The sequence below is a fragment of the Paramormyrops kingsleyae genome, chromosome 11 (genome assembly GCF_048594095.1).
Source record: "Paramormyrops kingsleyae isolate MSU_618 chromosome 11, PKINGS_0.4, whole genome shotgun sequence".
NCBI lineage: Eukaryota > Metazoa > Chordata > Actinopteri > Osteoglossiformes > Mormyridae > Paramormyrops > Paramormyrops kingsleyae.
Window position 1 is genome coordinate 16,345,197 of NC_132807.1, and position 16,205 is coordinate 16,361,401.

Below are 16,205 nucleotides of genomic sequence, written 5' to 3' on the forward strand. Positions count from 1 at the left end.
GGAATAACAAAAGTTCCGGGTCCCTTCGGTAACCCTGCTCCTCGTCCTGGAAAAGGGCACACAGGCTCCCCGTGTCCCACAGGAACACAGAGGCATTCAGTAGATGTCTGATGAGGCATTTTTAAATAATAGCAGAGAAAAATAATGACTCCCTTGGCTGTTATAATGCATTTTTCCCCCACAAACAACAAATTGTCTTAAAATAAAACCTGACTGTGCTTTGCCCAAGAGGTCTCCAAAAGAAGTGATCTGACTGACCTGAAAAATATGTAAGTTATCTACCATCAGTAATTTTATTTAATCAGATTTTCTTTATGATTGACACCCAAACTGCTACATTCATTCCGCCTGTTGATCTATTTTATCCAAAAGCCCCTGTTTTTTCTGATCGATCTTTGGATAACTCAGAGTTTAAAATAACAGTCCTTACATAAAGAAGAACGTCAAGCCTTTATTATCCCAAATGTTTGCAGAGTGAAGGGCCACAGAGGGGCCACAGGATCAAGACTGCAGAGGAAAGGGCCATAGAGGAAAGGGCCACAGAGGGAAGGGCCACAGAGGGAAGGGCCACAGAGGGGTCACAGGATCAAGACTGCAGAGGAAAGGGCCACAGAGGGAAGGGCCACAGAGGGGCCACAGAGGGAAGGGCCACAGAGGACAGGGCCACAGAGGGAAGGGCCACAGAGGGGTCACAGGATCAAGACTGCAGAGGAAGGGGCCACAGAGGAAAGGGCCACAGGATCAAGACTGCAGAGGAAGGGGCCACAGAGGAAAGGCTGTCGAAGAAAGAATCACAGAGGAAAGGACCACAGCGGAAAGGGCCTCATAGGGGCCACGGGAGAAAGGGCGACAGAGGGATGCTGTGTTTGAGGCAACTTGTTGCTCCTTGAGGACAGATGGCACCCGATGAAATGATTTATTGTAAGTTTTTTTGCAGGTGGGACAGAACAGCATAGCAAGCAGAAGGCATGTATGAGGGGGATACCCAATGGTGGGTGATATCGGAGGGGGTATGTAGCAGTGGGGGGAGTGCATCATGTGAAGGGATCTGTCTTGGGGGGGTGTATCAGTGGGAGGATGTATTGTTTGGGGGATCTATTCTGGGCAGGTGTATCAGTGGGGGATTTATTGTGAAGGGGTGTATCATGTGAAGGGATCTATTGTATCAGTGGGAGATCTATATATTGTTAGGTGGGATCTATCCTGGGGAGTGTATTGGTGCAGGGGTGGGGGGTGACAGGCTGTTCCTGAAAAACGTCCACAGATGTGCAGGCAGTTTAATCACAGTGCTTCCTTATCGTCAAACTGCATACAATGTAAAAACGTTGGTGCTCAGCCTGAGCGTGAACAACGACGCCTCTGTTCACACGTGAGCGAGCGCAGGACACGGCAGCCAGCCGGCAGATTACGCTTATCCTGCCCCCCAGCACATTCATGGTCCTCACTCCACAGTAAATGGGGCATAAGCACTGTAGATAAAGGGGGGGGGGCATACTTGTGTGAAATGAAGCCTCTTTTTGTTCGGGTCTTTGAGATGGGCCCGTGTGACGATGGAGCCCGGGTCACTCCCTCAGCCGACACAGATCCCGTAACGAGGAGGAGCAGCCAGCACACAGGAAGCAGGGCCGGGCCCTCGGCCTTCAAGGGCCGCATCCTGACCGACTCTGAGGAGCAAGCAGCCCTCAGAGGACACAGGCTCCAGCCAAACAGCACTGAGCACCACTGGTACAGCCCACTTTGGATATAGATATACTCACATTTATTCACTTATTAACAGCAAATTACATGTTCATAAAAGTAAAAATTAAATTTAATATCAACAGCTCTAATTAAACCAATAAGTCTGTGTCACACCAGCTGACGTTCTTTATAACATAATGAAGCAACTCAACTCAGCCACAAGCCAAACTTCTCAACAGACCCAATGGCAACATATAACAACCGAAAAAGTGAGAGAAGACTTGAGTTTGAATATCCAATTGAAAGGCACAGTGGATAGAAAAAGGGGAAAAAAATTAAAATTAAATCATTCACATGGGACAGTGTTGGTTGCCTGGGCAGATATAAACTCCATTACCTACAAATGGAAAATAGGCACATCAAAAATCTGGATAATTTCTTCAGAAATAATACTTTACACTTACTAATGAAACTTCATAAATAACCCACAGGAAAGTTATATTTGAGTTATAAATTTTGAAGTTATCAGTTAATTTATCCATCAGAGAATTTGGTGATTTTGACCCAGAGCTCAGACAGACAAAGGAGTCGTTGAAAATGCAAAGTTCAGCATGGAGTTTTATAACAATATGGGATAGAATGGTACATTAGGGAAAGATAAAACCTCTCTGTAAAACACACTCTAAAGTATTTCAAAAACTGGCTTCTCTTCAAAAGGCTGAGCAGGGAGATACTCTGTATTAAACGGGATGTGGGAAGCCATCCAGCGTTAGCTAAACAGAGCAGCGCTCGGCAGATAGCGGATAGCAAGCGCACCAGAGTGGTACCATCAGCTGCAGAGCTATTAATTAGAGCACCTCAGCATTCTGCACCGATGACCTTGGAGACGTGGTAAGAGCAGAACACCAAATTCCTTATAGGTTACCATCAGTAAATCTTTGGTTCAGGGCCGCGACCCCAGAACATACTGACCGTGTGTCTCGTTTGACAGACTGGTTGCATGGACTCTTTGGGAGGTGTTAAAACCAGTTTGACAGTTTTTGGACAGAGGCCTCAGAACCCCTCTGGTCTGCAAACAGTGTGCAGTAAAACATCTAGAAAGAGCAAGAAAATGGCAACTTCTATACCCTTGGAACACACAATCAATCTTTTGAAGATAAATATTTCAGCCTTCACTAGTTTATAGGGATGAAAACTCAAGAGAGGCTGGCCAGGATCCAAAAGTCAGCAGGAATGATGTTTCTGCAGGACATGTCTGTGAAGATAGCATCTCCACATTTGAGTACTATGCCATTGCTTTAGTAGAAATCAAATAGCAGGCCTACAAATCACAGCAGGGTGCTTATCTCCTTCCTGACAGAGAGTCCCGCACTTTACGCCAAGGAAGATGTCAAACTTGTTTTCGGTTAAGGGATCAAACTCTGGCCATAATAAAGGAGAAAAAGGTACCGCTTTGCTAAAAATGTTACAGTGTTTGAATGAAAAAAGAAATTTCCCAGCCAAGGACACGGACTCACTCATGTGTTCACGGTCAAGTCTTTGTGGCTTTGCCACTGCGAGCCGGATCTTGCATGTAAGTAAGTAACCCTGATAACTGCTGTCAGCTGCTGAGCAGAATCAGAGCATCTGCAGGTGGCTCTGAGTCATGCTGCCGGCTTGTAGCTGGAGGCGGAGCCTGGGCACCAGCCCCCCAGGGACTGCCCCCACCAAGGGGATTTCATTGAGAGCTTCATCACACAAATTTATATCAGCTTACCGATAAAAATTATTCATAGACCAAAGTTATTGTTTCTTTTCTATCTGGACTTGACTTAATAACATGGAAATGCAGTGTCACACACTGAGCAATAAATCTTCAAGCCCAGCTATAAAATTCTTTAACATTATTATTTTTCTAAAAATCAGTTTGATGCAAGCCATAATAATTTCTTGCAGTCAAAGAAATGACTACTCACTCTTTCTATTTTATACATAGACTGCCACACACTATTATATAATTATTTCCTTTTATACACTGGAGTGTAAGAATTTTGAACAGCAGGGCTTCTTTCTAACAATACTTTATTTCAGAAAACAGCAGCTATGCGGATGAGTGCTGTGCCATCTCGTTTGGAGCCACAGGCTTTAGTTAGTGAGCAACAATGATTTAAACACTCTCCAAATACTGGAAAGCAATCTGTCATCCTGCAGCCAACTGTGATTCATCTCAGCGATTGGTCCACTCCAAGCTGCGGCATCCAAATTCCTGAAATGTCGTGGCTCTCGCTCTGCAGGTTAAGATAAAAACACATTCCTCCATTAAATCATTGACATTTAACGTAACATAGGTTTCTGTTCAGTGTATAAAAAGTAGCTTTTTTAGTATCCGTGACATAAAAGATGTAACAGAATGTAAAGTTTTTGTTTAGTATGTTTCTGTAGTTGTGGTCAATCTATGATTTAAATTGTGCCTTTCTGTAAATTCTTTGCATTAAAAAAATGTGCAGTTGCATCTCAAAAGACATTAAACAGAATTCCAGCTGCAGTTTCTATGATTGCACAAATAAACAATATATTTCTTATCATATCACAGAATGAATGAATGCACAGAGGCACCAGCAAGGCAGGAACTGCTATTTTCCATCTAAATACCTTTGCCTTCATTAAAAGACCCCCCTCTCTCTTTCTCTCTCTCTCTCTGTACACACACACACACATACACACACTATTGTTCAAAAGTTTGAGGTCACTTAGAAATTTCCTTGCTTTTGAAAACATCCCTTGTGAAGCTGAAAAACTTTGAAAAGTTTTTTGTCCATTAAAATAACATCAGATTGATCAGGAATACTGTGCATACATTGTTATTGTTGTAAATTACTATCATAGCTGGAAACGGCTGTTTTTTAATGGAATATCTGAATTAGTGTATAGAGGCCCATTATCCGCAACAATTAGTCCTGTGTTCCAGTGGAATGTCATGTTTACTAATGCAAGTTTATCATTTTAAAAGGTTAATTGATCATTAGAAAACCCTTCTGCAATTATGTTAGCACAGATGAAAATGGTTGTGCTGATTGAAGAAGCAATAAAACTGGCCTTCTTTGGACTAAATGAGTATCTGGAGCATCAGCAAGTTTAGGTTCAATAACAAGCTCAAAATGATCAGAAACAAAGAACTTTCTTCTGAAACTCATCAGGCTATTCTTGTTCTGAGAAATGAAGGCTATTCCATACGAGAAATTTTCAGGAAACTGAAGATGTACAATGTGTGCTACTCCCTTCACACAGCAGCGGAAACTGGCTCTTACTACAATAGGAAGAGGAGAGGGAGGCCCCGGGGCACAACTGAGCGAGAGGATAAATATATTAGTGTGTAGTTTGAGAAACAGACCCTTCATAGGTCTTCAACTGGCAGCTTCACTAGGTAGCACCCGCAAAAGACCAGTCTCAACATCAACAGTGAAGAGGCAACCCCTGCATGCTGGCCTTCTAGGCAGAATTGCAAAGAAAAAGCCACAGAATCTCAGAATGACCAATAAAAAAGACTGCGATGGGCAAATGAACACAGACAGTGGACAGAAGAAGACTGGAAAAAAAGTGCTGTGGATAGATGAATCTAAGTTTGAGGTGTTCGGATCACAAAGAAGAATGTTTGTAAGATGCAGATCAAATGAAAAGACGCTGGAGGAGTGCTCAACGACATCTGTCAAGCATCGTGGAGGCAATGTGATGGTCTGAGGCTGCTTTGGTGACAGTAAAGTGGGAGGTTTGTACAGGATAAAAGAGATCTTGGAGAAGAAAGGCTGTCACTCCATTTTGCAAGGCCATGCCATACCCTGTGGACGGTGCTTGATTGGAGCCAATTTCATCCAACAGAACAATAACCCAAAAACAGCTCCAAATGATGTAAGAACTATTTAAGGAAGTAGTAGTCAGCTGGTATTCTGTGTATAATGGAGAGGCAGCACAGTCCCTGGATGTCAACTCTACTGAGCTGTGATGGGAGCAGCTTGACCGAATGGTACGTAAGAAGTGCTCATCAAGCCAATCCAACTTGTGGAAGATGCTTCAGGAAGCAGTGGGTGAAATCTCATCAGATTACCTCAACAAACTGACATCTAGACTCCCCAAGGTATGCAAGGCTGCATGTGTAACAGCTGCAAACGGAGGACTATTTCATGAAAGCAAAGATTGAAGAAATGAATTATTAATTTAATTTTAAAAATTATTTCAAATTTTGCCAATCGCTATCTCCTATTTATTTAGCTATATTTTTAATCAAAGTAATTTCTTGTATGTTTTCATAGAAAACAAGGAAATTTCTGTCACCCCAAAGTTTTGAGCAGTAATGTATGTTTCTATATATATATATATATATATATATATATATATATATATATATATATATATATATATATATATATATAGCAATTTTGATACATTGATTGATTAACACTGAAAATCTGCTGTTCAAGAAACTTCCTTCGTAACTCTCCCATTCATAACTCACCCAATGAGAGCAAAACAAACAAGGTGGAGGATTGCAAATGCAGGAATGCATTTCACAGTCACACATTAGGAGGGAGGGAGGCAAGTCACCACTCTGCGGTGCTTTGAGAGAAAACATCTACTCAGCCATTGTTATTGGGTAGAAAATTAGAGAAATATTGCTCTGTACATGCTCCATAAGAGCTCTGCCATATCCAGGCCGTGTCACAAAGTGTACTGGAGGAAGCGAAAGCACCTGCAGGGTTTGCTGGTTCCTCACCATTAATCCTCACCCACCCGGGCCTGTTAGGTTCCTTCCACACGCAGCATACCGGCCGCTCACTCAGATGGAGCATCTTCTGATGAAATCCTCCGTGCATGATGGGAACCTGGAGACCAGGGCCATGCCAATGAAAAACGACACCCACTCAGCTAATTGGGAGGCGGTGGAGTGCAGGCAGAGCAATTGTGGGAAACAGAGAGCCTGAGGCCCGTCGTGGAACCCCAAGAACGGTATGGACAGTCCGGCCAGCTCACCTCCTTTCACCATTTGCCCATTTCAGGACTTTTTTCAGGTTTTTAAAGCAAACATTATGCCCCTTGTCCTCCCCCATTATCACAGCTTGGCTTGGTGTCTTTTTTGGTCAAATAATATTTGATCAATGATATTTATATATTTTACAATAAGAAAAGAGTCATCATGCATGTTCAGTGTTCCACGTTGAAAATAAGGAACACAGCACTTTCACACTTCTTCTCACTTTCTCACGATTCACAAAGCCGAGGCCACATGCTCCACAGACCTCAGTATGTTCTAATAAAATATGACCAAATGAGCTGAGAGCTGGTCAGTTTTACCAATGTCATCTGCCCATGTTTTTGGTCTCACGGGACCTCAGAGTGTCAACTGCATGTAGCGGTGCTTGTAACATCTTCCTTGCTGCAGACTGGCCATCCAGGGTCAATCCCTGGCCTAGGAAGCAAGAGACCGCGGAGTCCCAGTGACATCAGGAGGCCCGACTGACCCATTAATCAACCGGGGGCAGTCAAGGGTCGCTGGGTGAAACTAATGATGCGCATGAGTAGGGCGACATGGGGAGCACAAAGAGTCTACCCCCCCACCCCTGTCGTCTCATGGTGACAAAGAAAACAGCGCATCATTCTTATCTAAATGGCGTTATGAGCCTGTATGCCCAGCTTGGCACCCATGAGTCGTGATCTCAGGTCTTTTTCAATATGACAGAACATTCGCCCCATTTTCCATTTTATTCATGTAAAATGAATAAACAGAAGAACAATAAAAGGACCATCCGCAGTCACTGAACTGCAAGAGTGCGAAGCATGACATCAACATAAGACGCAATATATCACAGAACTCACCAATCCTGTAGGTTTACCACAAAACAGGGTGACACACACATCTTTTCAGATGTGTGTGTTACCCTGGATTTCTGGCTTCCTACTGAGGAATACTCATCTGACAAACCCCATACTACAACATTACCTCATAAGAACAGGGAGGTGATGGGGTGACATATACGTAACTTCCAGTGACACACATGAAGGCACATTCTAGTATGATGGCTGTACGCAGTAAACCGACAGCCTGAGGCAGACACTCCGACACTCTGAAAGAACTGGGACAAAGCAAAGACTTTTCCTTTCCACCATATACAAAATTGCTTTGATTTACTTCTGAGTCAAACTAAAAAAGACTCAGACTAAGGTCACATTTAACAGAGGTTTTATGTCATTATCAATATATTTTGTCTCAAGGTAATTTTAAGTTCACGAGCATAAAATGTTGTCAAGGAAATCTGATACACCTTACACTGTATATAGCCTCCAGAAATTTCAGACATTTTTCACTGACTCCAAAGGCATTAAAACAATGGCTGTGTACCAAGTGACAAGCACCTGGAGCTACAAATAAAAGCCTCTTTTCAGTTAAATATAAGGTCACTTGACAACAGCGGATAATATCACTTTATGAAATACTTTATGTTATATAAGCAAACCATCATAAATTTCCATATATAACATGCTTAACATCAAAGCACCAGCGAAATTGCTCACGCAGCTTGCTAGTCCTGCCAGATACGCATAGTGCAAAGCACTTCTCTGCATCATCTTTACATTCCGTTTAGATTTCATCCCATTGAACTCAAAAGTAAGCAGTTCTCCCTCAATGCTACTTAAAAACACTATCATTACAATCACTACAATCTTTAGAAGTCACAGTGACAGAAGTTCAGGCATTCTTTATCAGTATTGTTGCAGAGTTACTTCCTTAGTAATGTTTTGGTATAGCAAAAGGAATGTGTTCTCAGTTTTTGAGGACTTGTTTATGAACAAGAGTGTAGAGCAAGCAGTGGAAATGGGAGGTAAGGAGTGCTGCGCCAATTCATATGATGGCTTTCTTCAATTCAGCACTGTCATTGTCACAATCAACAGTCAAAAATTTACAACCAATTGCTGGTTGTTTCCCAGCCTTCTTTACTGTCAGATGTGGGTCTATTTATTTAGAATGCATGTGGCAATTATTGTAAATAATCGTGTTTTAACTGGAGCCTTCCAAGTTTACATTAAAAACAAATTAATTATGCAAAAACAACACTGTGAAAAATCTAAATGGCTACTATAAATGTGTTTGGCTTTTCGAGGCTCCATTTCCAGGTGCAAAAGCAAACTGCAGGCCAAATATAACATTGGAATTCTTCCAAAGTGCCTTTTGATGTTATAATAATGGAATTCATCCTGCTAATTTCCACTATTTTTGAAAATTCATGTATTTTTTAGCCAGTATAGTAAAAGTGAATCTAAAATTGTAGATCATCTGAAGAAACTGCCCTCAAAACATTACTTTACCAGATCTAGAATTGTCTCAGAAAGCTCATGGGAATTAAATGAATAAACACTTCCTGTTGTTCCAAAAAGGTTGATTTAAGCAATGTAGAGCAGACAGCTTGGGGATATTATTAGGAACAAGGTTATTTATCTCAAATTTGACTTTAGTCTACTTGTACAGCAGATGAAGATTGCTACCAAAGATTGTGATTCTTTATATTAATTCTCCCATAAATGAATCGTTTTATTATTACACTTCCTGACAAGAGAAGAAAAAAATGCAATTGCAGTTTTAACTTAATCATCCTAAATAACAGTAAAAATAACATTTGATTCCTTTACTTCCTGAAGAACCCGTAACGTTGAACCTAAGAAAAAAACAGTCATTAAACAATAGAATTAGGCCGCGGAACTGAAATGTCATAACGTAACAAACCATGGGGTCATTTCTATCACAAAGCACTTAAGTCAAAAAAGTGCTTAAAAAGATATGTGCGTTTGAGCTACGCATACTCTCCCCTTATCAGCATGCACACGCCCACCACACTTAACCTGAAAAAGATGCTGTGGCCGGGCAAGAAGTATAATAATAACCAATGATTCTTGCAACAAGCAAAATGTGGAACATGGACTTTTCACTAACATTGTGAACCTAACTGAAATCCACAAAACCCTATTATTTGGAAATTGAAAGCATAGATGTAGCGTACTATATGGTTATATTTGGGTGTTCTCACAAATTGTGAGAATCCTTTGACAAAAACAAAATGTTACAGTGAAATACAGTGTTTGAATTGTGTGCAGTAAATTAAAATGATGTAATTTATAACACTGATTTAATGATTCATCAGCCATTTTCCCCAAATAGGGTTTTAAGATCAAAAAACACAAAACTAGTTAAAATGTTTTTAAATCTTTCAACTTTGCTACTAATAGATAATCAATGAGTATAGTAAGACGTACGTTAATTTCTTCAGTTTTCTTGTATTGTCTATTGTTTTACTCTACAACCGATTAACTACAAGAGGCAAAATCAACATTTAAGGGCTACAATTAATAAAAATAACATATAAAACCTCAAGAATAAAGTCGTAATTTTCAAGAATAAAGTTGTAATTTGTGAGAATAAAGTCAGAATAATTCATGAATAAAGTTATAAAAGTCATAATTTTTTGGAATAACACCAAAGGCCACACTCCAGCAGTTACAAAAATGGATGGCTGGATGGATGGATGGATGGATGGATGGATGGATGGATGGATGGATGGCCGCACCCCAAAAAAGTGACTTTTATCTTGTGACTTTTATCTTGTGACTTTATTCTCACACTTTCTCACGCAGAGCACCATTAGCACAGAAGCCTAATACAATGGCAGGGCAGGCACTTAAATACACAGAAAACTGGGGCAAACAAGGAACAGGTGTAAGACAATCAATTAACCAATCAACAAACACTGGCACAAGGAAACGGGCAACAGGTGGAACTAATAACTAATGGGCACAGAAACTAGGGAGCTTTACAAATACCAAAAACTAGGTAACATTAACTGGGAATTAAACACCGGGAATAAAATGCAAGGATAATCAAACAGAACCAGAAAGGAACAGAACACAAGTACAACCAAGGGCAAGAAAACTAATATAGAAAATAGACACTGAAAAACAAAATTCAAGAAATATAAACAGACAAAGTTAGTTCAAAGGCAGCTTCAAACCCCTGATCAGCATGCCTGAACCACACATTCAGCCTATTGAGCTATATGGCAGTCAGGGAAACAAGAGAAAATACACAAGGATGTGATGAGGAGTGACAGGACGGGATGGCCAGCGACACCTGCTGGCCAAACAAGGAAGAAACACGAAGGGTACAGGTGCTGACCCTGACATGTGTCTGCATTCCATTGGTGTTGGATATAGGGGGATCATGTCCACTCCAATATCAGCAGAACCCCCTCCCCTTCCTTCCCAATCAATAAATAAAAACATAATTAACAGCACGTTGTTTATCTTTCATTATGAATCCACCCATTACTAAGGCCAGTTCACTGCGCATTCAGAGGACAAGGATGAAACCTAACAAAGATTGTAGTCATGAATCAAACAAAATCATTTTAACCTATGGATCAATTTTTTTTAGTTAAGTGATATTTGGTTATAAAACTGTAGCCTTAACTACGTTAATCTTATTTTAAATGAGCAATATGAGCTGACAACAGCGATAAGAGACAGCTAAGAGAGACTCAGGCCAACCTTATGAAAGAATGGAAGATATACTTAACTAAGAACGTTTCGGGAAAAATGTCCAAGCGTTAAGAAACAACTTAAGGTAGAACTTACCAAAGACTTACCGTTAGGAAGGTTTCGGGAAACCCACCCTTTCACTTGGTTGCTTGAAGACTAACCCAGACTAATTTTATTATTCAAGCACCGTGCCATAAGACAGGGAACAAAAAGAAGGGCTTCAAACCATACATTTGAAGCAGAAACAGAGTTAGACTTTCTCCATATCCTAGGGTACCAGATCACATTATCCATCTTAGGACCTAAAATGCCTGAAATGTCCGGGATTTGTTTTGTTTTATGTTTACATTTGCTTTATACTAGGGATGGGCACATTTTTCCTTATCCATTTTTTCCAACTATATCGATATAATTGAAAAATGTGTGTAAAGAATTCTGTTTTCATTGGGTCAAACTTCATTATTGGATTAAAAAAAACAAACAAATCCATTTTCCCCTTGCATTAGGCTACTCTGATAAGCACATTCCGCCAAAACATAACACAGATGCCTTGTACAAGAAGGGGCAAAGCCGTCTCCACCTGCTGAGGAGGCTGAGGTCCTTTGGTGTGTGTAGGAAAAAAGACCTTTTACGACACTATAGTAGCATCTGCTATATTCTTCGCGGTGGTCTGCTAGGGGTGTAGGAGCTCAGGAAGGGACAGGAAGAGACTGAACAAGCTGGTCAGGAGCGCTGGCTCTGTCCTGGGCTGCTCTTTGGACTCCACTGAGGAGGTGGCTGAGAGGAGGATGCTGGCCAAGTTTACATCCATTATGGTCAGTCCCACTCACCCCCTGCATAACACAGTGAGGACATTACGAAGCTCCTTCAGCAACAGACTACTGCATCCAACATGCAAGAAGGAACGCTTCCGCAGGTCCTTCATTCCATCTGCCAACAGACTTTATAACACCTCAGTCACCTATAGTTCATAAATTATGTCACTATTCTGTATATTGTGTAATGTCTGCTGCATGGGCAGACATCTATCTATCTATCTATCTATCTATCTAATCCATAGCAAAGTAATCATGCTTGTGTTTCTTGCTGAAAGTGAGTAAACTGGTTACTGTTTCAGTTCATCTTCCAGACAGCGATCGTTCTTAATTCCCCTATATGGCAATGACAGCATACCTTTCTGTCTTTTTTATGATTCTTATTGTTATTATTAAACTCCATCATTTAGTCTTTGGGCATCGTTTATGTTCATTATAAAATAATGAATACTACCGATGCGCTGTTTATTTGGGAAACATTTTCTGCTACTGTTTCAACTGGGGAAAATAAAAGGTGAAAAGAAAGCCTTATTTGTGTATTCAGTAATTTTGCACTCGTGTCATGATAAAAGTGGCTTTCACCTGCTAATCTCGCTATAGATTGTAACGTGCTCTGCGCGGTATCCCTGCCCTGTAACATAGAAACGCAGATTTTACAAACACATGTGAACCAAATATTAGACATTGTAGGCTGTACACAACTGTTTGAAGGGCATTTTTAACAAATAACATTACCTACGCTTGCAAAATACGCTATATACACATATTTTCATTCATGATCATGTGTTTAGATATTATCAATAATCTTGATATTTTTCCGGCAATAATCCACGATGCACATATAGCCTATTCAGATAAGGCTATCGGCCCAACCCTACTTTGTACATTTAGAATATTTTCTGTTGATATTCGCGTTACTTTGACTCTTGCTTTGCGTGTTCCGTGATGTCTAATTGCAAGGCTGAAATTCCGTCATAGTCTCTTTCCCGTCATTTAAATTTTCGTTTTAATAAGACGTCATTTAATTTTCATTCAGTCATTTTTATTTTTAATGATTATTATAGCCTACATGCTTATATATTATGTATTTATAAGGGCATGCAGGGAAATATTGAACAGAGATATTGAACGTGCAATCATTTCATGTTAATACCACACAAAGAAGATGAATGATTTTTTTCCCCGCAGTGACAGCAGAGGCCACTAAAAACTTCGGTCATTGCGAAACATGAACAATGCAGTTTTACAGAATTAGACAATTACAATTCAAATAGCCTATGAACAAATCATTTTGCCCAGTAACATTAGCTGCTGCTCCCTGATAAACGATATCAGTATTACTTCCTTGTCCTACATCCTCCACCGCATCTCATTTTTTTTTACTTAGATTGTCAAGGCTGTCACAATTATTGGCTGCTGTGACATTAATGTGACATTAATAGGCACACTCGCCACCAACTGGACAGGGGCGTGAATCAAAGTCACGGCAGACCTAAACTTATTTTTCTGAGACATTTTTGACAAAAACAGCAACTGTATGGATAGCAGAAGTGATTTAGTTGGCTGAAATTTTACCGGAAATACGTCAGCACCCCCGTGTGCAGCCGACACTTCTTGCACGGGTTAAGTGCAGTGGGAGTGTCTGTGCTGATAAGAGGAGAACAACTTAACTCAAAAGTGCGTAACTGTTTATGCGCTTTTTTTACGTAGCCTAAGTGTTTGATGGGACAATCCACCCCTAAGTGAAAAAAGCAAGCACCTGCGTGTTATTTTGACTTAAGTGCATGGGATACCTCTAAGCAATCAACGAATCGTAGAATAAAACCGTGAAAAAGATACGGCTCGAAAATAACAAAACGAATTATCCATTAGATCAATGAATGAATCAATCAATTTTATTATTATTATTACTATTATTGCAACCATACTAGTAGTTTTTCAAGTTTTAATGTAATAATGTGATGAGCCCTTTCAAACGCATATAACTGCATGGGCACTAATCAGGGATTGTTCTACCTTGAATTTTAATGAAATGCTATGCTATTTCGGGATTTTTTTCTCAAATCAACATGATAATTGTTTTACGATGCGATAGCTAGTATTAAAATTGAATAAATAATAATATCGTATTGCTGTGTTTATCCAATATTATTGGAGAGATGTTATTTCTACAACCGTATCGCCGCGGTCACCTTCAGTACTCTTTAATTTCATATTAATCAACCAGAATTGCAGTGAAACATTTATAAGTATATTGATAGATCTACTAAATGTTTTATACAGTTACTTTTACTTACTTTTATCATCTTGCATAAAATCTATACAAAATGAAACAAAACAGTAGGCCTATAATATAAATGAATACCAACTAGCTGTTTAAAATAGACCTACTATATATTATGCCTACTATTGACAATTATTAATTATTCAAAATAAGCATTTAAAAAGACAATATCTTGTAGTAAATGAAGTCATAATCAAGTCTAAGCATTGTTGTAAAACTGATAAGAAAACGATACTTTTCAGCCAATGAAAGGGACGGTAAATTAGCCCTACTGGGGGCCCAACAAAGGCATAATGCGAAGATTTATGGGCTGCCGCCTTTTAAGAAAAGGGTGCAAAGCCCAGCTCTGGTTGCACCTTCACTCACTGTTAAATTGTCTGGTCCATCATGCATACGCCACCAGATCCAGGCGGCGGTCATGGGGGAACCGTGTGCCAACGAAATGAAATGAGAAAAAAAAAAACTTTTGGCTTCTTGTGTATAATTTATTCCAAAATACTGAGTATTATGCTTACTTTCACTTTTCGCACTGATCAGAGTCATTAACTTCAAATGTCTGAACGAAAACAAGAAAGAACTGTAAGAAACGCGATGATACTTATTTATGAGCAGATGAATGACTTGACCTGTAAACTTTAAACCCTGACGACCTCTTCCTACGCTGAACAGACGGTTATTTTTCCCTGCGCAAAATGGTAATATGAGATAGGGAGTAGGGAGATGTGTCACATTTACCGCACAGCACTTTTTGACGTTTCCCATAAACTAGACAATTAAACTGAGTTTAGACGATTAATGGAAGCATACTGATTTTATTTTAATATGAATATGTTACATTATAGCTGAAGAGATTACTATAACATTGAGGCTCCAGCAAACTAGTTTAAGGCAGCGCAATATCAAAGACTGACTGACTGCTGTGAAAAGTATAGTGAAAATCAAATATCTCAAAACATCCATTTAATCCCTGCTATGACGATATATGATGAACTTTTTTGTGAGGCTCTATCACTTTATGTTGGTTTGAAAAGTTTATGTGCGTGTTTTATAGGCCAGCAGCTGTGGTTTATCACTAAAGCAGGCGAAGGGCTTGCACAGCCAACACTGCACTCAACTTCTCTTGGAGGACATTTTCACTTCAATTTAATAAGATTTCCTGGCTGAATTTATTATGATGCCTTTTGAAGTTAAGTGGCATATTATGACAAAAAGAGCTCTATAACCAAAGGGTATAGAAAAGCATTTTAAGAAGACTTACAGAATTAGCTAAATATTACTACCCTATTTTCTTCTCTCACAGTCATTATAATTTTGGGATAAGTTAATTCTTTATTCATGTTCTTGTACACGGAAATTATTTTTACTGCCATAAGGAAAAATGTCACAATGACTATAAAACTTGTTAATGGGTACATCCTGCGTTTTATAAGTTAAATCACTTTTTCATCAAGTCTACGCTATTATGATAAAAAAAAATCAGGTAATACTTTTTACCTACACTTTCCAAATACCACTCCATTTGCCACTTGTTTTCCCAGATATTAAAATGGTAATTAGATTAAGGCTGTCCAAACAGAATTCAGCTGAAAAACTTGAGAACCTTAAATTTGCGGAGTCAAAGATCAACAAAAATAGTCACTCGGCAATTTTTACACCGCCCTCATGTGACTCAGCAGTATCTCCTGAATTATGAGCAGACACTCTAGGATGTATAGATTATACATTATGTATCCATTCCCTAAGAAAAAACGCGAAGTCCAGTTAAAATACATTGGTGACCATTACAAAAAATTAAATCTGATAATAATCTGATAAGGTTGTACGAATATTCCTCTGAAATTCAATGTGAAGGGCGAGTAACAATTGAGAGA

At 39.6% G+C, this 16,205-nt stretch overlaps 2 long non-coding RNA genes across 2 annotated transcripts; one reads left to right on the forward strand and one right to left on the reverse strand.

Moving 5' to 3' along the window:
- Positions 1–3,724: 3,724 nt before the first annotated feature.
- Positions 3,725–14,813, reverse strand: LOC111846278 (uncharacterized). Its single transcript, XR_002838850.2, has 3 exons — positions 14,701–14,813; positions 6,404–6,536; positions 3,725–3,947 (listed from the first exon to the last, which is right to left on the reverse strand). It is a non-coding gene; the product is annotated as an uncharacterized lncRNA (long non-coding RNA).
- Positions 5,021–12,575, forward strand: LOC111846281 (uncharacterized). The gene is made up of 2 exons (XR_002838852.2): positions 5,021–5,791; positions 6,458–12,575. It is a non-coding gene; the product is annotated as an uncharacterized lncRNA (long non-coding RNA).
- Positions 14,814–16,205: the final 1,392 nt, after the last annotated feature.